Raw genomic sequence first — 23,792 nt, forward strand, 5'->3', positions numbered from 1 at the left:
GGTTTGAACCTGGATCTCTGGCTGAATGGCCCAACAATAATATGAATAGGTCACTGCCTCCTCTTTGACACAGTCATTGCCACATTGTTGTTTGTTGTGTCTAGGATTTCACTTTCTATTTAATCGTAACAATTGATTATATGAAATGTTTTAAAATATTTCTTGAAGCTATGATCAATGCAAGTCTTTTTTTTCTTTCTGTTGCATTATATATGTTACTACATGTCACCCTCCATTGTATAGAATAATAACAAACATTGCAGGAGAACAGAGAAGGCTGGAAACTCCCGACATAGAAAAAGAAAATTAGTCACCGATTCCAGAAGGAAAATACTGATTAATTTATTCACTGGGAATCTTCAGCAGAAACATTAAACTTGCCTTCTCATTCAGACACTGCTTAAGCAGCTCGTTGTTTCCAATATTCTCTTTTCTGATTGTCACATCACAATGCCTTCAAACTGGGTGCATTATTTGTCTCAAGCATTGGAACGTCTTTGTTAAGACTCTAGTCGAGCTAGCAGATGTGGAGAAATGAAAGGGAAAATATCTGTTGGTGAGGACTGAATTAATGCAGGATTGAAAAACATGAGTTCATTCATAACGAGAGAGGCAGGAAAAAATGAATCATCATGAAGGATAACACCATAAATGATTGAATCTGGTAAAAGTGCAAGTTATTCACTCTTTTGGTGACTCTCACCATGGTTGAATAAATTAACATTGTTTACTGAGACAACATGTGAAGAATTGCTCCCAGGATTAGCAACATCTGTGAGCCTATGCCCCATTTCATTATATTTGTCTTCGTTACAATAGTACATACAGTGTCCTCTTCTAGGGGTGAAAATCTGTTCAATATTTCAGGGGATTTTCTCTTGGGTTTGTCATGTATCCCAACACCTTTTCTCCCTAATTATTTTAAACAATCTGTGGGAGACTGGGAGTCTCATGGGTGAGTTTGAGTGATTGGAATGGGATTGTGAGTCCAACGTTGCCAGCAGACAGCTGATAATGTTGTGATCCCACAAGAAAATTATCAAGTTTTGGTTGATTCTAAGCACTGGACCCCTGCACTTGTGGTCTCAAGACATGCCATCCCCACCCCCTTTCTATTCCTCCCTTCATTCTCATGCTGAACAAACTTCCCACGGTCTACTTTCACACCTTTACACAATCACCAGGATCCTCCATCTCATGGTCTGAGTGTCTCTTCTGTCAACTCATAACAGCATGTCCATCCTGCCTCATCCACCTTCCCCAATCACTTTCACCACGCTGTCACTGTCAGCTGCCTAATCCTGTTTTCACTCAAACCCGAGGAGAATTAAAACTAGCTTTATTGTTACATGAGTACAATGAAAAGTTTAAAAGTCGCTACTTTCAATGCTATCTTAGGTACTAAGATACCTAGGTACAGATTCTTAAATACAAATTCTTAGGAAAAAAGGATTAGAAAAATAATTAAATAAAAATGATCAGAATAACAGTCCTTCCAACACAATCCATACCGGCACCTTGCCTTTCGTCAGCACTGGGTCTTGACTCCAGACTGCACCAGGCTTCACCCTCGAGGTTCTTGAGACTGGGAGACCACTCTGAAATCATCTCGAGGCTGGAAGTCCACCACACTGGGCCGGGAGATCACCACGCTGGGCCAGGAGATCATCACGCTGGGCCAGGAAATCACCACGCTGGGCCAGGAGATCACGACGCTGGGCCAGGAGATCGCCACGCTGGGCCAGGAGATCACCACGCTGGGCCAGGAGATCACCACGCTGGGCCAGGAGATCGCCACACTGGGCCAGGAGATCACCACGCTGGGCCAGGAGATCGCCACACTGGGCCAGGAGATTGCCACACTGGGCCAGGAGATCGCCACACTGGGCCAGGAGATCGCCACACTGGGCCAGGAGATCACCACGCTGGGCCAGGAGATCACCACGCTGGGCCAGGAGATCGCCACACTGGGCCAGGAGATCACGATGCTGGGCCAGGAGATCACCACACTGGGCCGGGAGATCGCCACACTGGGCCGGGAGATCGCCACACTGGGCCAGTAGATCACCACACTGGGCCAGGAGATCGCCACACTGGGCCAGGAGATCGCCACACTGGGCGGCCAGGAGATCGCCACACTGGGCCAGGAGATCGCCACACTGGGCCAGGAGATCGCCACACTGGGGCAGGAGATCGCCACACTGGGCCGGGAGACAACCATGCTGCGCCTGGAGACTGTCACACTGGACTGGGAGACTGCCACGCTAGGCCAGGAGACTGCCACACTGGGCTGGGAGATTACCATGCTGGGCCAGGAGATTGCCATGCTGGGCCAGGAGATCACCACACTGGGCCAGGGGATTGCCACGCTAGGCCTGGACACTGCCATGCTGGACCGGGAGACAGGCTCGCCAGACTGAAGGCTGCCATGCCAGGCTGAGAGATCGCCACGTTGAGTTCACACTGAGGCCAGGAGTCCAATCTGCGCTGAGGCTGGGAGTTTAGTACATCACCGAGAAGAAATTTGGGATAAAAGAAAACATAAAAGCAAAAGAAAAAGTGATTTAAAAAATAATCTAACGTGTGAAGTGGACACGCTACAGCTGAGGACTCCTACTCTGCTGCCATCTTGGATCTGAATATCTCATGTGAGGCCCAGTCCAAAGATGAGTGAATATTTTCTATTGCCCACTTTGTAGAAATGAGAACTTCCCATACCGAGCAGTGTGACAGGTGACGTGTCCTTGCCATTCAAATAGAGGGAACTAAGCCTGTGTCACACTGTGCACACTCTTAAAAACAAGACTATTTGCATTTCTCTGCCAACCTGCAATGAGTTGATGCTTTCAATGACTGGAAATATAGACAAGGATCCTTATCTTGCTCTGACGAAACCAGGTGAAGTTTCGAAGGAAAGTTTTCCCGCAGTGTTACAAATCCCAACAATTCCTCCTTCCCACACTGCTCCATATCTATCATCTTGTTGTAAAAATCGTTTACCAAACCGTTTGCTGGACATATAATCACATGCAAATTGAAACAACATCCAATTATCTTTATGCTAATGGGCTATTTTAGGAAAGGTTATCTGAAATAGAATTCAGGGGGCTTTTATTTTTCACTGGCATCCTAAGATGTGAATCAGAGAGTCCTTGAAATTTACTGAATCATAGCACGAGTAGATAAAATACAGGGGACAGAAAACAGCTTCAGCAAGCAATCTTTTAAAGCTTGATTTAATATAGCCAACAGCTAAAGTACAAAAGCCCACTGTTCACCAGCAGTCTTAATTGGGGGGGGAGTTGGTGGAAAAGTAGCACTTTATCAGCTATGACTTCTACTGGGAGGGAGAGATTGTATTTTGTTTTCTGTCATTCATGAGTTTTCTGGAGACAGGTGTCAAACTATCAGTTATCCTGGGGAACTCGAGATCTGGTTGTTCTTGGGTCCACTTCGATCCCCTGTGGCTCAAACATTAGGATTTACACAAAGTAGGCATTACTGTCTAGATGCATTGGAGTAGAGGTGAGCCCCTTCTGAAGACAACAGTCCATTGGGCTTACCCTCCTTTTCCCCCATACTTACAGTTCAGCCAAGTTACCATTCAAAGAACCCAGCCAGGATTGCCTGAATAAATATTACTCATTTCACTGTGACTCTTGTTATTAAATGAAAGCCATGCTGTTTTTTCACGGTTGGGGAGTTTAGAATGTCTTGAATATTAGCTTTCAACTCTATAGATGATTAAAATGAACCTGTGGTGCAATAAGTGTGTACAGTGCCTGATAGTGTTGTGTCATAGGCTGTCATTTTAATTATGTATTAAATTATCTTTATAAATATTGCATTAAGTTTATTACCTGACTGCGGCACTTCTGCACTGTTCTAATTCCAGGCCAATGATTGTGTTTTTTAATATAAATTGTACTTGCCAAGATTTTGTGGCCTTTAATCATTGTTCTTTTATTTCAAGGTTTTTAAGCTAATTCTACAAAGTTTACATGGTTTGCTAAGTTAGGGTATTTTAGAGGTTACTCGACACTACACATACAGTCACAGCGCAATATTTCATTACTGTAAGCACACAGAGTCAGACACTTTCTGTGTAACGAGAGGAAATTGAGTCAAAGCTTATGCTAATCCGAGAAATATTAATATTCCAGATTTATAGGTGATTAGGGGTCCCTTAAAGCTGATTTGTTTCCTAATATTTCCTCTGTAGCATGAGATTGCATTTAACTACTGTTATGGTAGTTGTTTGTTTCTGCTAGGCATAAATAATCAATAATCTAAGATAATCAACAAGTGACAATAAAGTTCACCCAGGGCACTAAGTTGTATAAGCTAATGTCAAAGAACTTTGTGGCATCATAGTTAACCTATTTCAATGCAGCATTCAGGAAAATAAAAGTCTTGTTCTTGTAAAGGATAAAAACCAACCTTCTGATGAAGCTGGGCAAAGGAGTCCTGGTTATGAGTAATTATCCATTGTCCCTTTGATGGAACAATGAAAACAGATGATTAACAAAACATGAATTACCACTTCCCAAAATAGAGGATATCAGCAAATGCCCAGGTTCAGAAACTATCATCAGGCATTCCTTGTGGATGCAGCCCTCATCAAGTCTTCTTCCCATGGAAGATTGTCAGGAAGAGACTGAAGAAAGAACCAGAAAAGGCATGAATACTTGGGCTGGAGAGTAGAATACTGCCTTCACAATTTTAATAAGATCAACACACCATACATCAACTGTCAGTTATTCTTTGGCATTAGTGAACCATCTTCAGTTATTATAAGTTGTTTCATTAAATAAGACATATCACCCCTAAACTGCTGCTTCCAAACTAACTTAATAAATCATCTGAACGTCCCTTATGAATGACCAGCTGTCTATAATGATAACTGTGGTCATGAATTGCCAAAATCCAACAGGTTTACTATTGCCAACATGTAATAACATTTATGTCTTAAGCGTGTGATCACCATTTGGATCTAATTGTTTCCTACCAATACCACAATGAAGTCAAGATCCGCACCGAGAGAAGGGCAGTGGAGAAGTCTCATTATGACTCACAAAGTAGTTTAATATAATGCAAACAGGACAAGTACCACCCATTTTGTTCCATAAACTCTGCCATATCAGATGATATTGGGAAAAAGACACTACAGGTTGGCCTCAATACCTTTTAAAGTGGATGGAGGCAAGGAAATTAAGCAGAGTTCAGTTTCTGATAGCAGTGAGCTAAGATGCACAAGAACCTATAGCAAAATGAATAGTGCGTAAGACCAGGCTTGAGTTGTGAAGATCTTCACAGTCATGAGTATTGTCAATCACCATGCTGCAGGCAAAAACAGATTGGCTTTCTGTCTATGGAACTGCAACTAAAAAATCCGTGTCTTCTGCCTAACATCTGCCGTGGGGAAATTGTTGGAGTCTATAATCAAAGGTGGGTTAACTGAACCCCTTGAAAATTGTCAGTCAATCAGGAAGAGTCAGCATGGATTCAACGACAAAGAAGTCATGCCTGACAAAACTCATTGAATATTTTGAAGGGCTGACTGAGGTAGCGGACAGGGGTTGTCTATGGATGTTGTTTACATGGACTTCCAGAAGAGGTTTGTTAAAGTCTCACATAAGAGATTGATAACTAAAGTAGAAGCTCAAGGAATTGTGGGCAAATTACTGACATGGCTGGGAAATTAATTGAGTGGCAGGTGACAGAAAGTAAGGATAATAAAGGGTAGGTACTCAAGCTAGCAGGATATGATCAGTGGTCTGTGTTAGCGACTCAGTTATTCATATAGAGTCATAGAGCTTTACAGTATGGAAACAGACCCTTTATTCGAACTCATCCATGCCAACCATATGTCCTAAGTTAATCTAGTCCCATTTTCCAGCATTTGACCCGTATCCCTCTAAATCCTATCTATTCATATAGCCATTCCAATGCCTTTTAAATGTTAGAATGGAACTAAGTAAGGAGCTGAGGTTTGGAGGCAATATAATGTAGGTTTACAATACTTGGACTTTAGGGGTTAAGCTATGAGGAGGTATTATAGAAATTAGACCTGTTTTATCTTGAACTTAGCAGGGGAAGAGATGATCTGAAGTTTTCAAGATATTTAACAAGACAGGGGTCCCCATCCACTATCCTTATCTCTATCATCAGCCAATCACCACTTTCCCAGCTATGTCAGTAATTTGCCCACAATTCCAAGGGCTTCTACCTTCGTTAACAATCTCCTATGTAGGACTTTATAAAAAGCCTTCAGGATGGATATAAACAACATTTCCGTATTCTCGACCTTAATCACCTCTTCAAAAAAATCCAATGAAGTTTGTCAGGCATGACCTGCCTGTTATGAATTCATGCTGTCTCTCCCTGATTAACTGAAAATTTTCAAAGTGTTGAGTTTCCCAATCCTTGATTATAGTCCCCAACAATTTCCCCACCACAGATATTAGGGTAGACAATGATAAACTATTTCCACTGGTTGGGGATTCTCGAACTTGGGTCAAAAGTCTGAGAATTAGCGCCAGACCATTCAGGAGCGATGTTAGGAAGCACTTCTACACACACACAGGGTGGTGGATTTTTAAAACTCTCTTCCAGAAATGGTAGTTGATGCTGGATCAGTAGTTAATTTTAAGTCTGAGATGGATAAACCTTTATTAAACAAAAGTTATTAATGGATATGGACCAAAAGCAGGCATATGGAATTATGCCACATATCAGCCATTGGACATGAAAAGAAAGAGCAATAAATGTGTTGACTTTCAGTCAGGTGAAATAGTAAGACGTTTGAAATGGAGCTTGATGTTGCAATGAGTCACAGTCCAAAGTCTAGTCGCCTCAGTGGGTGAATTGCATTTGCTTACCCTTGGGTGGCTTATTGCCTCCACGTGCCCCTCACAAGCCCCACTCTGGAAGGAGAGAAAAATAATCAAAATGTTACTTTAAGAATATGAATGTAAATAAAAAGCTAGTGTGCGAAGAGGGGTATGTGAGGAAAAAAACTGAAAGGAATTGTGGGATTAAGCAAGAAGTGACCAGACAATTAATGTCAATAAGCATGGCGCACAGAGATTTCAGAAGAGGTCAGCTTAAAGAGCATTCATTAACTGAAACGTTTTCTGAAATGAGGAGGGTCAAGCCTCAGACTGTTGTCACATCCTATATTGCAGACAGGCTTCAATTAGAGCCTGTATTAATGCTCTAAGTGGTTCAGAGGTTATATAAACAACTATTTTAGCAAATAGACATACTACAAGCCTGGCTGTTTGTTTGAATGGGTTTAAAATGGCTATTGGAATCCACCAACCCTTTCCCCCAGAGATCACAACTTTATTTTCTCTGGAAGATATTAACAGCTGGCTCCATAATGTGAGTGGCCTCCTCAGCTGCAACAGTAAGGGCTGAACTGAAGGGCTGGTAAGATTCAGGCTACTTCAGGAAGCAGAAATACCAGTGTAATCTGAGTAAAGGCACAAAGAGTCTCTCAAGTGGTGCCTCGCACACAGTGTTGGTTTGACATTCATTTGTTTTGGTAAATCAACTTGTGGTATGATGCACGCTCAATAGAAAAGAGAAGTCACTGTAGGTGCAACAAGCGAAATTTATTTATTTTATCAATTCAGTTCTGAAATAAGTAGCTCCTGCAATCATGCTACAGCTTACCTCTTGGGCAACTCCCACTTGGATTAATAGAATGGGACTGTCCAAACATTGCACAAGAAGGCCCCACATTTCACTTAGAAACGAAGCAACATCGAAAATGGGAACAGGAGAGGGCCATTCAGCCCTGCTTTGTTCTTCAATTTAATCTTGGCTGATCATTCAAATCAATCCCCTGTTCCCACTTTCTCCCCAAACCCTTTGATCACTGTAGCCCTAAGAACTATACCTAACTCCTTCTTGACAATGTTTTGGACTCAAATGCTTTCTGTGGCAGAGAATTCCACAAGCTGGCCACTCTCTGGTGAAGAAAATGTCTCCTCATCTCAGTCCTAAAAGACCTACCCCTTATGCTTAGACTGTGACCCCCAGTTCTGGATGCCCCAGTGGACAGGAACATCCTTCCACCATTTTCCCTGGTTAGTCCTTTTAAAATTTTATAGGTTCCTATGAGATCGTCCCCTTATTTTGCCAAATTCCAGTGAATGTAATCCCACCTGATCCAATCTCACTTCACATGTCAGTCGTGCCAACACAAGAATCAGTCTGGTAAACCTTTGTGCATTCCCCACGTTCTTCCTCAGATAAGGAGACCACAACTGTGCACAATACTCAAGGTGTGGCCTCACCAAGGCCCTGTACAATTGCAGCAAGACATTCCGGCTCCTGTACTCGAATCCCCTCGCTATGAAGGCCAACGTGCCATCTGCCTTCTTCACCGCCTGCTAGTCCTGTACGTTTACTTTCAGTGAATGGTGTACAAGGTTACCCAGGTCTTGTTGCACCACTCCTCTTTCCCAATCTATCACGATTGGGAATAATAACCTGCCTACCTGGTTCTGCTACCAACGTAGCCTCACATTTATCCACATTATTCTACACCTGCCATGCACTTGCCCATTCTCTCAGCCTGTCCAATCACACTGGAGTATCTTTTTTGCCACCATGTGGGCAATCAGTGATCCATGTTCAAATAAAGATAAAGGTAAAGTTTGCTGCAACAGAAAACATGCATTTCAGAGCGCCAAAAATTCAATGAGTTCTTAGAGAAGCAACTATTAAAAAGTGTCAAGCAGCAGAGATAACTAATGAAACCTTTTTTTTTTGCTTTTTTAGGTAAGAGGTAGTGTGGGAGGGAGAAAACATCAGCCCCCCCCCACCCCACCCAAGACCCTAGGTCCTGCCAAGGGGCAAGGACACTTGGTTTAAGTCAACATAGATATTGGTTTGCGTCTGTTGGAGCTCACTCTGAGTCAGCCATGGCAAATTCCACATGAAAGTGAGAAATAGAAGTGAATTGCCTTTCAGCCTGAACTTGCCTGCCTCTCGCTGTCGACTTTGTGGAGAAGCTTCTTGGGAGATGGGATGGGACTGACTGGGAAGGGTGTGTTTCCAGCTTACTCCCACTCACTTTCATTCATCCCTTCCCCTCTTCCACCACATCACTCACTCACCCACTCCCAAGTTTATCATGCACCTCTCTTCACAGTTACCCATCCCCACCTACTCAGTCTCTCACCCAGTATACCCCTTACACCCCAGTTACTCAGAGAGGCTAGGAAGACTGACTGTTATAGGCACAAATGAGATTCACAGGTCAGCTGTAAAGGTAACAACACAAGCTTTCTCCTGCTTGATCAAATATTAAAATTGTCTTGTACTGTTGGTCCTCCTGACTTTCAAGTCTCTTTACCACCTCCACCCGGCCAATGGTTCCATCCGATTTCACCACACCTCCCCTTCATCTTGCATTCCCACAACCATCATTTCTGTCGTCCTCAAGTTATTTTTTATTCACTCATGTGATGTGGGCATCACTAACCAGGCCAGCACCATTCCTGATGAAGGGCTTATGCCCGAAATGTCAACTCTCCTGCTCCTCGGATGCTGTCTGACCTGCTATACTTTTCCAGCACCACACATTTCGACACTGGAACACAAATGTCTCCAGTATAAATGGTGCTTCAGAGATATGTGGCGTTCTCTGCCCTGGAGCTAATTAAGGGAACGTTGAGGAGATCTGTATGCTGAGTAAACTTCTCAGCTTTATTAATGGGGCATAGAGTACAAGATCAAGGAGGTGATGTTGAACTGGCATTTGTTAGACTTAGCTGGAGTTGTGTGTACAGTTCTGGGTGCCACATCATAAATGGCATGTGAACGCATTGGAGAGAGTGCAGAAAAGATTTACAACAATAGCTTTGAGAAATGAGAAGCTTCAGTTACGAGAATAGTTTGGAGAGGTTCAGACTGTTTCAGATTCAGGAAGCTAAGAGGAGATTTAGTACAGGTTTACAAAACCAAGAGATAGTGTGGAGAGGGAGGAAACTGTTCCTGCTCGTAAAATGATGGCAAGCCTACCGGCACAGATTTAAAATGGTTGGCAAAAGAATAAATGGGAGATGAGAAACAAAACTATTTTCACTCGGCTAGGAGCTGGGATTTGGACTGCACTACCTCGAGGGGATTTGGAGGATGTTGAATTGAGGCACTCAAGAAGGTATCGAATGATTACTTGGATACAAATTATATTCAAGGGGCTGGCAGAAATGCAGGAGAGTAGCAAGAAATAATGATGTTCATTTGAAGAGCCATTTGTAAGTATGATGGACCAAATGGCTTCATCTACGCTGTAACAGCTCTGTGACTCTGTGACATGATTGACGCTGACATGCAGTTCCCGAGGCTCCTTATGGAAGGGTAAATTTGGGGAAATTACGCCTTTCAAATCCTTCACAGACAGATCCAATTTCAGACTTACTCTTAACTGAATCTATTATCTGTTTGATTGGGATTTGGTTTTATCAACCTGGTTTACCATATCCTTCGCCTATGCAGTTTAACATTTATGAAAAAATCCTGAGCCCTTTAAAAATGCACTTTGAGGATTGAAGTATTCAGTATGCACAGAGCATGTATGTTAATTAACATTATAAATAGTTGTAGAAAGTATGAGCCAGGTCCATTGTGCCTGCTCTGTCATTCAATAGATGGTTGCACTCTGACCTCAACTGCAATCTTTTGCCTGAGTCGCATATCCCTTGATTCCCTTAGAGTCTAAAAATCTATTGATCGCAGCCTTGGATCTACTCAAGAACTGAGCAACCACATCCCTTTCACATTTTTCATTTAATTAAGGTTAAATTAAGAAGCTTTTGATTACAGAGTTCTGGGCCATGTGAGCTGATATATTTGCGAGGTTTGTTTTTTAGTTTATTGTCATGAGCTTTGATGGGAGCACTCTTTGATTGTTGCTAGTTTCTTTATTACGCCACCCAATTATACATCTTAATATGCATCTTGAAGTTTTCTTCAAACACAGATTGAGAATCTATCCCTCGACCCTTTCACCTTGAAATTGGACTTTGAATATTAACTGCTGAAATTTCTTTGTCAGCTTAGGCAGCGAAGGTGAGAATCCATTTATTTTAAATGGATTAGTTCCCAGCCTCTCCCCCACACCCTGTAAGAACTGTGGCTAAAGGAATTTCGTATAAACATTCTAATTGATCAGCTTCTGATATTTGAGGAGTCTAGTCTCAAGGTGTTTGAGTGGCTGGTGAAGGAATGTCTAAGATCCTGAAAATGAAAATGACTACAGCTGCTTACTTATGGTATCTTGGTATTAGCAATCTACAGAAGACACTATATCACATTGATCTGCTGGGAACTCCCTGCTGCATGACATCATAGAGTAAATTGAAAAGAAATCTGATAAAGGTGTTCCAAATCATGAAGGGGCCTTGTCAAAATAAATAGAGGGAACCTGTTCCTATTTGAGATTGTGCCTGTAGCTGAGAGAAATGTATTTTACATCATCTGTTAAAGGATAAAAGGAGCCATGGAGTGTTTTGGGGACATGAAGTATTATATCAGTAACAGCAGTAGGCAGAATCCATGTTAACTTCTAAAGAAGAAGTGAATGCATACTTGAAAATATAAACTGCATGGGAAAGAGCAGGGGTCTGCAACTAAATTTATAGCTCTTTAAAAGAATTGCCAGAGTCATAATAGCCTGAAGAGTCTTCTCTGCATTGTAAACTTTTATTATGTAATAATTGATAAAGAATAGCTGGTGCAGGGTGGTGCTGTGGCTCAGTGGTTAGCACTACTGCTTCACAGCACCAGGGGCTTAGGTTCAAATCCAGCCTTGGGTGACTGTGTGGAGTTTGCACATTCTCCAGTGTGTCTGCAGGGTTTCTGCCCAGTGCTCCAGTTTCCTCCCATAGTCCAAAGATGTGCAGGTCAGGTGAATTGACCATGCTAAAGTGCCCATTGTGTTCAGGGATTATAAGGTAGGTGCGTTAGTCAGCAGTAAATAGAGGATAGGAGAATGGTTCTGGGTGGGTTACTCTTCAGAGGGTCAGTGTGGACTTATTGGGCCGAAGGGCCTGTTTCCACACTGTCGGGATTCTATTCTAAAAAATTTCTACTGTTATGCAGAATTCTACCTTATGCTTGCAGTACTTTAATCTGCAACACTATAGTGTACTACATATACATACTTGGATTAAGAATGGAAAGCTCTACTGTAGACAATAAATTAGTTGTAATGATTGACAGACAACTCACAGATGCATTGGGTCACTCACATCGATTCCATTTTGCCTTTCTGGGGATGTATGTATTCTACAGTTTGGTGGTTAGTGAACTCACAAATGTATAAGCATTTCTTTTTGGAGAGCGGGGGGCGGGGGGGGGGTCTCTTGTATGAGACCTAGGTGATGCTTTTCCCTATTATAGAGTTATAGAGTCATAGAGATGTACAGCATGGAAACAGAACCTTTGGTCAAACCCATCCATGCCGACCAGATATCCTAACCTGATCTAGTCCCACCTGCCAGCACCCGGCCCATATCCCTCCAAACCCTTTCTATTCATATACCCATGCAAATTTACCAGCCTCCACCACTTCCCCTGGCAGTGCAGGCAACCTTTGTGGGGAGCCGCAGAAAATGGAGGAGATACTAATCGATTATTTTGCATCAGTATTTACTGTGGAAAAGGACATGGAAGATATAGAATGTAGGGAAATAGATGGTGATATCTTGAAAAATGTCTATATTATGGAGGAGGAAGTGCTGGATGTCTTGAAATGCATAAAGGTGGATAAACCCCCAGGACCTGATCAAGTGTACCCTAGAACTCTATGTGAAGCTAGAGAAGTGATTGCTGGGCCCCTTGCTGAGGTATTTTTATCATCGATAGTCACAGGTGAGGTGCCGGAAGACTGGAGATTGGCTAACGTGGTGCCACTGTTTAAGAAAGGTGGTAAGGACAAGCCAGGAAACTATAGGCCAGTGAGCCTGATGTCAGTGGTGGGCAAGTTGTTGAAGGGAATCCTGAGGGACAGGATGTACATGTATTTGGAAAGGCAAGGATTATTTAGGGATAGTCAACATGGCTTTGTGCATGGGAAATCACGTCTCACAAATTTGATTGATTTTTTTTGAAGAAGTAACAAAGAGGATTGATGAGGGCAGAGAGGTGGATGTGATCTATATGGACTTCAGTATACTAACTACATTCTGCCTCATCATCATCTTGTTATATTAGCCTCAACTTTTCCATATCATAATTTTACTTTGCTGAAAGGTGTCTCCATAATGGAGACCTTCACCACAATAAGTTAACTTGTGGAGCTGGAAAAGCACAGCAGGTCATATAGCATCAGAGAAGCAGGAAAGCCAATTTTTTTGTATCACCATTTTTTCATAGAAATATTTCCTAATTTTACTCCTTTGGTTGTTAATCACATTTTGTTTCAGCCAAATTAGAGCAAAGGTAATGAGTCAAAGGATAAACCCTTCATCAGGACTGACAAAGGGCTTCGGTCTGAAACATATACTTTCCTGCTCCTCGGATGCTGTCTGACCTGCTGTGCTTTTCCAACTTCACATCTATTGACTCTGACTTCCAGCATCTGTAGTCCTTACTGTCTCCGTAAAAGTTGGCTTCATATCATTTCTCTCGCTCAGTCATTTTCTTTTCTCCAACTAATATTAATAAATATAGCCTGCATTTAAACACTGCAAGAATAAATTATACAGAACAGACTTTAAAAATGAGAATGTACTGTAATAGTTTGAATTGAAATAACTTGCATTGGACACAAAAAACACAAAGAAAGACACAGTCTGCAGATGTTATTTGGCTCGTCGAACCTACTCTGTCCAAAGACCAGGTACAATTTTGTTATTATTAATTTTTTTCACTCATGCCAGCTCCTAATACCTTTCCTTTAGCAAATATTCCAAATCATGGCCATCACTTCAAATAATAGCGCTATTAAGCATCTCGTTGATCATTGTTTTTATTCATTCACAGGATGAGCATTGTTGCCCTAGGGCAGCAGTTGTTGCTCATCCCAGAGGGTGCTTAAACATCACCCACATTGCTGTGGGTCTGAAGTCACATAGAATCCAAGCCAGATAAGATGGCAGTTTCCTTCCTTAAAGGGCATTCATGAACCAGATAAGATTTTCCCAAGTGGGCAGCATGATGGCTCAGTGGTTACCACTGCAGCCTCACAGCACCAGGGTCCCAGGTTCAATTCCAGCTTTGTCTGCGTGGAGTTTGCACATTCTCCCCGTGCCTGCGTGAGTTTCCTCCGGGTGCTCTGGTTTCCTCCCACTGTCCAAAGATGTGCAGGTCAGGTGAATTGGCCATGCTAAATTGTCACTAGGGTTAGGTGCATTAGTCAGAGGGAAATGGGTCTGGGTGGGTTTCTCTTTGGAGGGTCGGTGTGGATTTGTTGAGCCAAAGGGCCTGGTTCCACACTGTATGGAATCTAATCTAATCTAACAATTAACAATAGTTATCAACAACAGACTCTGAATTCCAAATTTCTATTGAAATCAAATTCCATCATTGGCCATCCTCAGAACATTAGCTGGGTTTCTGGGTTAATAATCCAGCAATAATATCACTGGGCCATCACCTCCCTTATACCATCGGGTATTGTTTCAGGTTCCTTTATAAAGGTACCAATCGACTTGGTCACATTTCCATTATTTTGCCCAGCCACATGTTACATTTTTATCCTTTGAGTCATTACCTTTGTTCTAATTTGGTTGACAAAAATGTGATTAACAACCAAAGGAGTAAAATTAGGAGCATTTCTATAAATAAAATGTGATAGACATTTCGACCTTCCTTCTGGAAATGGCAATTGATGCTAGATCAGTTGTTAATTTTAAATCTGAGATTGATAGAGTTTTTCCCCCAATTAATGGATAATTCAATGTCAGTTAATTCTCTCAACCTCCTTAAATCATGGAATAGGTTATCAGGGGCTAAGCAGCCTTATCCGACTCCTCAGCAAATCACAAAAGCTGTACTCTAATACCAAAATGCAGCATTCATGAATGGATGGTGATGAGGGGAATGCAATGTTGAATATTTTGCGAGAATACTTTACTCCAACAAATTAATGAAAAATATCAGAATGATGAAAGAACCATCAAACCATTTGCATTTCATTTTATGAGCTGTCAAAGTATAACAATTCAAATCAGAACAGTGTAGAAGTGTCATGAAGGTTGGAGTCTTAATTGTTCCTTTAAACTAAATCTTGCAGTGATTGCTTTTTATTAAGACCATAAGTGACTGACAACTATTCTGGATTCAGGCCAGTTTCAACAATCTAAACAAGATAAATTTCACCAAAACCAGTCAGTGGAGATGTGAAGTAGAGCAGGTGATGTTTCATTGGCTGAGCAATGGTGAACATCCCATTATCTGAAATGTACCTGTTGTAAATGTTTGAGTGTCAATCTCAGAAAAGTCAAAGATCCGGTGGCTGCTGAAGAATATCACTCCTGGCCCACCCTGAGGCAAAACTGTATATTTGCCTGTCAGGGGCGAGCCTATCATTTTCACACTCACAAGCTGTACTATAAAAGGAAAGTTGATGTAGTCATTATGTGCAGCTCGTTAAGACTTTTTTTTCTTTTCTGTTACATGATATAGATGTAACCTGTTATCGCAAAGAGTTTTATTTTTGGGGGCTTTTATTTTCAGAGTCTGCTGAGTTAGATGAAGTCCAAAAATACATATTTTACAATAACAAATGCCACACCTTTTTAAAAGCAAACATCCCGGTGATACCTAATTGCCGAGGAGACTGGATACTTTCCTACCTCTAGTTCGAAGAGGAAATTGAGGCTCTTACAATATGACATGTCGAAAATTAATTAGAATCAGCCAATGGCTGAGATACTTATATCAATAAATCTTTTTTTTGGAATTGATCTTCAGAACCTGGAGCAATTTAATGATGATGTCACGGAGCTGCACATTATTGAGCATAAATAGCACAGAGTGGGAAGAGACAGAATACTGTAGATTGAAAGACACATTTGACTACATGGACATGAACATTCAAAGGAGTTAGTTTAATCCTTAATAATTTAACCGTAAGACCAGAAGAGGTCAATTAGCTCAGTTGTTTGGAAGGCTAATTTGTGACATAGAGTAATGCCAACAGCATGGGCTCAATTCCCACACTAGGGGGGGTTACCATGAAGGACTCTTCTCCTTAACCTCTCCCCTTGACTCAGGCATGATGACCCTCAGGGCAAACCATCCCCAGTTGTTTTTCTGTGATGACAGAATAGCATTATGGTCCAGAAGAACTACGCCATCTTTACTTTATAAGATCAGAGCAGAGCATAGTATATCTATGATTACTATAGATAGCAGTATTTAGTACATAAGTATAATACATAATGTTACTTTGAATTCTACATCTCAAGACAGTTCATGACATTGCATTGTCCCGTGTAGTCTGGCTTGAATCCAAACACAATGTGAAACAAACCAGATGATAAAAGTTGATGGCAGCTGTGGGACTCACTGTCTAGAAAATTGAGGAAACAATAAAGCTCAAGAAGTTAGTAATAATAAGCTAACTTTTATTTAAAATGGCACTTTGATGCAATTCTTCCTTAATTTACTTCATTTATATGATATAATGTATTTTGCAACGATAACAAAACTTAAGTTGTGCCTTCGATGATCACAGGATATTCCAAAGAGGTTTACAGCCAGTAGAGTACTTTTGAAGGATTGTTTTCATTGTTACAATTTAGGAATGACAGCACAGTATTTTCCTATGGGTGTGTGAGGTATTTGCCAGAGCACTATGGTTAACCCCCCGATCTCTTTCAAAATAAAACTATGGAACCTTTTACATCCACTAAATATGTCAAAGGGGACCTTAGTTTTACCTCTCTCCTGAAAGATAGCACCTCTGACAGTGCGGTACACCCTCAGTAATGTTTTTCTAATGCATTCACAGATGTCGAAGGCTAGATCAGCATTTATTGCCCTTCCCACTGACAGGTATGAGTCAGCCACGTTGCTGTGTGTCTGGAGTCACATGTAGGCCAGTTAGCATCTTCCTTCCCTACAGGGCATTGGTGAACCAGATGGTTTTTCCGACAATTGTTTCGTGGTTGTTATTAGACTCTGAATTTCAGATTTTTATTGAATTCAGATTCCACCATCTGCCATGAACGTTGCCTGAATCTCTGGGTTAACAGTCCAGCAATTATACCACTAAGCCATCACTTCCCCGTAAACTAATTATTGCATTCACATCCTGGAGTGTGACTTAAACACATACGTAGTGTCTTTCTGAAAAGCCGTTGAAGTGTAAAGATTCACTCTCATGTAATTGCAGAGATCATCAAAGCAGTTTGAGGGAAAACACAGGAAAATGGATATGAGGAATGTCAGATCAGTCATGATTCTATTGAATAGTAGAGTTGGCTTGAGGGTCCAAACAGCCTACAGTGGTTTCTATCTCTTACAGTCTTCAGAGTGATTAATTTATTGCAATGTTAAGTTCTGTCAATCTAGATAGTACTTATCCAGATATTGAATGTAGGAAAGTTGTTAAATTTATTATAACACATTATCCCATCATCAGAATGCTTCAAAATATTTTGCAATCAACAGTTTGATGTTGTTATATGTGGCAGGCTAATTAAAATTCCAAAAATAATGAATTAATCTGATCTGGTGATATTTGTTGAAAGATAAATGTTGACGAAGCCAGCTTCCTACTTTTTGCCAGCAAGTGTAAGGGATTTATTGTATAGCTTCCTAAAGAAAAATTCAAAGTGTCTTCTCAAAGACACTTTCTCAGATTTGTCTGTCTGCATAATTGGCTCAAACTTTCCATCTCCTAATTCAGGATTCAACCTTAACTCAATACTGTACTCTTTCCTTTTGTGACAAATTCAAGGTCTACTCCAACAAATTGAAGACAGAAACCTATACTGACTGTATCTGGCATGAGACAACGCTGTGATCTTGAAAACTAGCATCTATCGATGTAAAAGGAGAAAAGGAAGTGACCGACTTTACAAATAACGGGGTCTTTTTCATCTTTAAAGCTTGGAAAACACCTGTCCTAGATCTTAAATTGTCATTCGCCACATGATCCATTTTGATTTGATTTGATTTATTATTGTCACATGCACCCTACATACAGTGAGAAGTTTTATTTTGCATGCAGTACAGGCAGATCATACCATGACAAAGTGTATCAGGGTAATAGAACAGAGCGAGGAATGCAATGTTACGGCTGCAGAGAAGGTGCACAAAGAGTGAGATCGATATTAAATTTAAAGTTTACAAGGTCCATTCAGAAGTCAAATAACAGTAGAGGAGAAGCTGTTCTTGAATGTGTGGATCCGTTCAAGCTTCCGTATACCTTCTTCCGACAGAAGAGTTTGCAAGAGCATATAACCAGGGTGGGGCTAGATATGAGAGGGGAGAGATTTAAAAGGGACTGAAGGGGCAACTTCTCCACATAGAGGGTGGTGTGTGTATGGAATGAGCTGCCAGAGGAAATATTGGAGGCTTAAAGGGCATCTAGATGAGTACATGAATAGTAAGAGTTTAGAGGAATATAGGCCAACTGCTGCCAAATGGAGCTAGATTTATTTCGGATATCTGGTTGGCATGGACGGGTTGGACTGAAGGGTTTGTTTCTATCTGTACATCTCTATGACTCTATGACTCTATGTTGGCTACCTTCCCAAGGCAGCCAGAGGTATAGATGGAGTCAATGGAGTCAAAGGAAGTGGTTTGTGTGATCTACTGAAGAAAAACCTTTACTGGAACAGGTATGGAGGATGAATGGCATCGGGAAGAAAAGCACCCAAATGGGCTGAGAAATGGCCAAAGAAACAAGTTCTTCTACTTATTTCTTGCTATTAGGTTACATCCTGGTAAGGATATCAGGAACTAAAACAGAAACTGCTGAAAAAACTCAACAGATATGGCAGCATCTGTGGAGAGAAAGCACTGTCAATATTTCAGTTCCAGTGACCTTTATTCAGAACTGGTTCACTGGATCCAAAAGATTAGCTGTGGTTTCTCTCCACAGAAGCGGCTAGACCTGTTGAGTATTTTTTTTCAGCAATTTCTGTTTTTGCGTCAGATTTCCAGCATCTACAGTTCTTTAATAAAAGCCAAAAGAACTACAGTATTCTGTCAATCAGAAACAAATCGATTCTGAGGAAGGCTCACTCGATCCAAAATGTTAACTTTGAATTCTCTCCACAGCTGCCACCAGATCTGTTGAGTTTTTTCCAGCAATTTCTGTTTTTGATCCACAGTTATTTGTTTTACTGTAAGGATAGAAGATTTCAGTGGTGGACTCTCCCTCTTTATGGGCATTTAAGCGGGCATTGGATAGGTATATGGAGGATAGTGGGTTAGTATAGGTTAGGTGGGCTTGGATCGGCGCAACATCGAGGGCCAAAGGGCCTGTACTGCGCTGTATTCTTCTATGTTCTATGTTCTATTACCTTCCCTAGAAGATGTTAGAGAGCTAAACAAGATTTTACAACAACCAATGATATTTTCACACTCACCATTCCTGAGGCTAGCTTTGTATTTCAGATTTAACAACAGAACTTAATTCCCACCAGCTACCAGGATGCTATTTGAACACACAGCCTAAGAGCAGTTGCCTGGATGTCTGGATTAATAGGTCTGTGGGACCATTACGCCACTGTCCTCTGCATTGTCTTCTCACCCTCAGGAGTCACATTCTATGTCTCACAAACCAATCATAAAGAGGGGAAAAAAGAGAAATACTAGGATTAATGACACACCTTCACAATCTCAGCTTGTCCTAAAATTTTGCAAACAAATCAGTACTCTGTCATGTGTGGTGACAACCATAATGTAGGATAGATGACAGCCAGTTTAGTGAAGCAAGGGCACAGTAAGGGACTGGGGTGAACACCTTTGATTTTCTTCAAAATTATATCTTAGTAATAGCAAACTAGTTTTTACATTTGCATTTTATATCTATATCAGGTTAAGCAAAACATCACATCTGAATTACTGCCCTCCACCAACACAGCACCCCCACAGTACTGCACAGGACAACTAGCATGGGTTTCATACTCACGTCTTTGAGTTCAGACAAGAATCCACAATTTTATGACATAGAGATACGAATCCTACCAACACAGAGTCAGCTGTTTTTTTGTTGGCAGCTTTGTAGAGCTTCATAAAATATGTATTGGAAACACTAATTGATGTTTCTAGGGGTTCATTGGGACCACTGCAATTTGTCAGGTTCATAATAATACTTGGAATCCATGTCAGCATCTGAAGGTGACTGAAATTCTTTGTCTCAAATGTAATGGCCTGGGTTGTACAGGATTATAGTCCATTGACATTACCACAGAGACAGAGTCGTACAGCACGGAAACAGACCCTTCGGTCCAACCAGTCCATGCTGACCATAATCCCAAACTAAACTAGTCCCACTTGCTTGCCTTTGACAGATGTTCCTTCAAACATTTCTTATTCATGTCCTTATCCAAATATCTTATAAGACTTGTGACTGTACCCGCATCCACCATGTCCTCAGGCAGTTCATTCCACACTACACTACCCCCTCCCTTAACCAATCTGATACACAAGTCAGAGGAAATTAAAATCAAACCATGCAGTCAGTCCACTTCTCAGCTTTATCCTGCTCGAGATACCGAGAAACAAGAGAAATATTCAAATGCTAGAGAAGGAAGATCCACAAAGGTGATCTTTGATGTCAAATAAAATCAATGAACTTCTGGAAATCAGAATCAAAATCAGAAAGTGCTGGTAAAACTCAGCAGGTCAGGTACCATCTATGGAGAGATAGCAGAGTTAAAACATTTTGGGTGCAGGGACCAATCCTCATTAGCAGCTCGTCATTCTCTCACGTTTACCCATTTCTTTCCCTGCTCAATTGTTTTTCTCTCTCTCGCCTCTACCTCCATCTATCATTTACTTCTTCCCCCACCACCACCTCCTTCTCTAGCATATATATCAACCTTTTCCTGGTTCCATCAGTTCTGAAGAAGGGAGAAAAACTTTGTTTTTTCTCCATAGATGCTTCCAGACCTACTGAGATTTTGCAGCAACTTCTGATCTTTGATGTCAGTGGTCTGGGTTCACAGAAACATTGCTTTTTGGCCAGGAGGGATGTTCTAGAAAGTGAGGTCTTATATAGGATTATAAGACAGCAACTTACATGGAAATAAGGTAATTACACAGTTCAGTGCTAATATTAGGAAGATCACGTTCGCGCAGTGTGCGGTTAATTCTTCCACATAAGAAGCAAAGACCATACATCCTCCAATCCTTTATATAATGAATGGAGGTAACAGCAGGGCTTTCAGGGATTTTCTGGATGAATGAAATGAATTGCTTGTGATCTGGTAACTGGTTAGATGCATTGGCTGTGCTAAACTGCCTGTGCTGTAAAGGGTTATGCAGGTGAGGTGGGTTAGCCATGGGAAATGTAGGATTGCAGGGGTAGGGTAGGGGATGGGTCTGGATGGGATGCTCTACGGAGAGTTGGGGTGGATTCAATGGGCAGAATGTCCTGCTTCCAAAGTGTAGGGATTCTATGAACTTTGTCTGGCTGGGGTGAGCATAGAAGCTTAAGAAGATAAATTATGCAAACCTATAGTCAGAAACTAAAAGTTACAGTAGATTACTTGCATTGGGAAGGGAGTATAAATCTCAAGGATACTATAGGACATGATGAGAAATGAAGTGGCTTTATCCCCTAGAGAACAGCAGATATCCAGCATAAATGCAAACATATATTTTCTAACTGTATTCTCTGCCGTGCCCTTCTTGAATTGTTTTGTAATGTACTTACAGATAATTTACAAATACATTTTTCACAAATTTCAAAAATATGTGAAAGCTCGAAAGCAGGACTCTATTCTGGCTCAGTTGACACCATTAAAAAGTATTGGATCAGCTGAGTGGATTGAGAGTTACAGAAGCAGGAGGTCTAGTTTTAGTTGTCTACTGCAGTAATTGAATAATTCACATGGTCACCATTCAGTTTTTACTGACCCCTGAACTTCTTCGCTTAAGAAGAGGGGTCAATGACAAGTTTAAGGTGAGGAGCAGGAGATTTAGAATGGATGTGCAGAATGTTTTGTTTCCACCCATACGGTAGTGTGTATGTGGAACACAATGCCTAAGAGGGTGCTAAAGGTCGAAACTATTTAGATGAGCATTTGAAATGCCATAACATAAAAAGCTATGGCCCAACTGTTGGAAAATCTGCATAGAATCCTTACTATCTGGAAGCAAGCCATTCGGCCCACATTGTCAAAACCATCCCTCCGAAGAACCTCCCACCCCATAATCCTTAGCATTTCCATTGGCTAACCCATCTAACCTGCACATCCCTGGACAGGTTAACGTGGCCAATCCACCTAAACTGCACACCTTTGGAGAGTGGGAAGAAACTGGAGCACCTGGATGAAATTCTCACAGACACAGGGAGAATGTGCAAACTCCACACAGACACTCATCATAGGATAGAATTAAACCTGGGTAGCTGGCATGTGAAGCAGCAGTGCTAACCACTGAGCCACCGTGCTCAGGTATTAGAATGGATAGATTCTTAAATTGGCATGGGCGTGATGGGCCAAAGGGCCTCATTCTGTGCTGTAAAAACTCTATGACTCAACATTATCGTTCACCGTCGCTGTATCAAAACCCTGGAACTCCCTCCTTAATGACATCGCCAACAAAGCTATTAACAAATTGACTGCATTTCATCATCACCTTCTCAAGGACAACTAGGGATGGTTGTGGATTCTGGCCCAGTCAGTAATACCTACATCCCGTATGTGAATAAAAAAAGTCAATGAAGTCAATTAAAGTTCAACGAAAGAAGTCACATTTCAGAGTTGGGCATGGCATCCTATGAGACCCAACAGTAACAGTGCTAACATATTATCATCATGCATTGTTATTGTGAAATCTCTGTCAGGATTAATTCAACATTAACATTTTTTTTGTTTTAGCTGGGTGATTGGAATTGAATACGGCGATGAATGAAGTATAAGTTGGCTCAGTTCAACGAGAAGCCTTTTTCTCACAACAGCGACCAATCCTCGTCCTGACAAAGGCAGACAAGCGGGCAACATAGCTCTTGTTTTGAAAAGTAATTGCTGTGTTTGCTTTTGGAGCTATGATGTAACCTGCCAGTCTCCAAAAGGCGGACAGTCTGTTGCCGAGACAAGGAAATGACAGCAAGGGACTGTGTAGGGGCCAGCTGTTACGGGTAGTCAAATTCATAATTCTGAGGTGATTGGAGCTGACAAAATGTTATTGGAAGGATCATTCTCCTCAATGGTGTTTGCTTTAGAGAGTCAGTCAAAGATTTATTGGGGTTGAAAGCAAGACCAGCTGTCGGAAGCCGAGCAGCTGAGGGTAGCAGAAATGGTGATGCTGAGGCAGGGGCAGGGGGAGAGTCTGGGTCCGACGGGTCAGGTCCCTCAGTCGCACATTAGAGCTGCAGTCTATATTAATGCAAAAATATGAGGTTTTGGCTTTTGTTCCATCACTTACAATTTTACATCGAAAAGGAACAAGAGCAAGGGCAGTATGAAGCCACAACATAGCATGAGACACTGTCTTCTTGTTGAAATAGTTTTTCATACTTAGATATAGCACAGCATTGCTTTAGTGCTTTGAAGATCTCACAGACGGGGTATGAGGATTGATTTCTAAGTGGAAATATATTGTTACGCTCCACACATGTCAAATAAATAAACAGATTTAAG

Source organism: Chiloscyllium plagiosum, chromosome 23 (assembly GCF_004010195.1).
Source record: "Chiloscyllium plagiosum isolate BGI_BamShark_2017 chromosome 23, ASM401019v2, whole genome shotgun sequence".
Classification (NCBI taxonomy): domain Eukaryota; kingdom Metazoa; phylum Chordata; class Chondrichthyes; order Orectolobiformes; family Hemiscylliidae; genus Chiloscyllium; species Chiloscyllium plagiosum.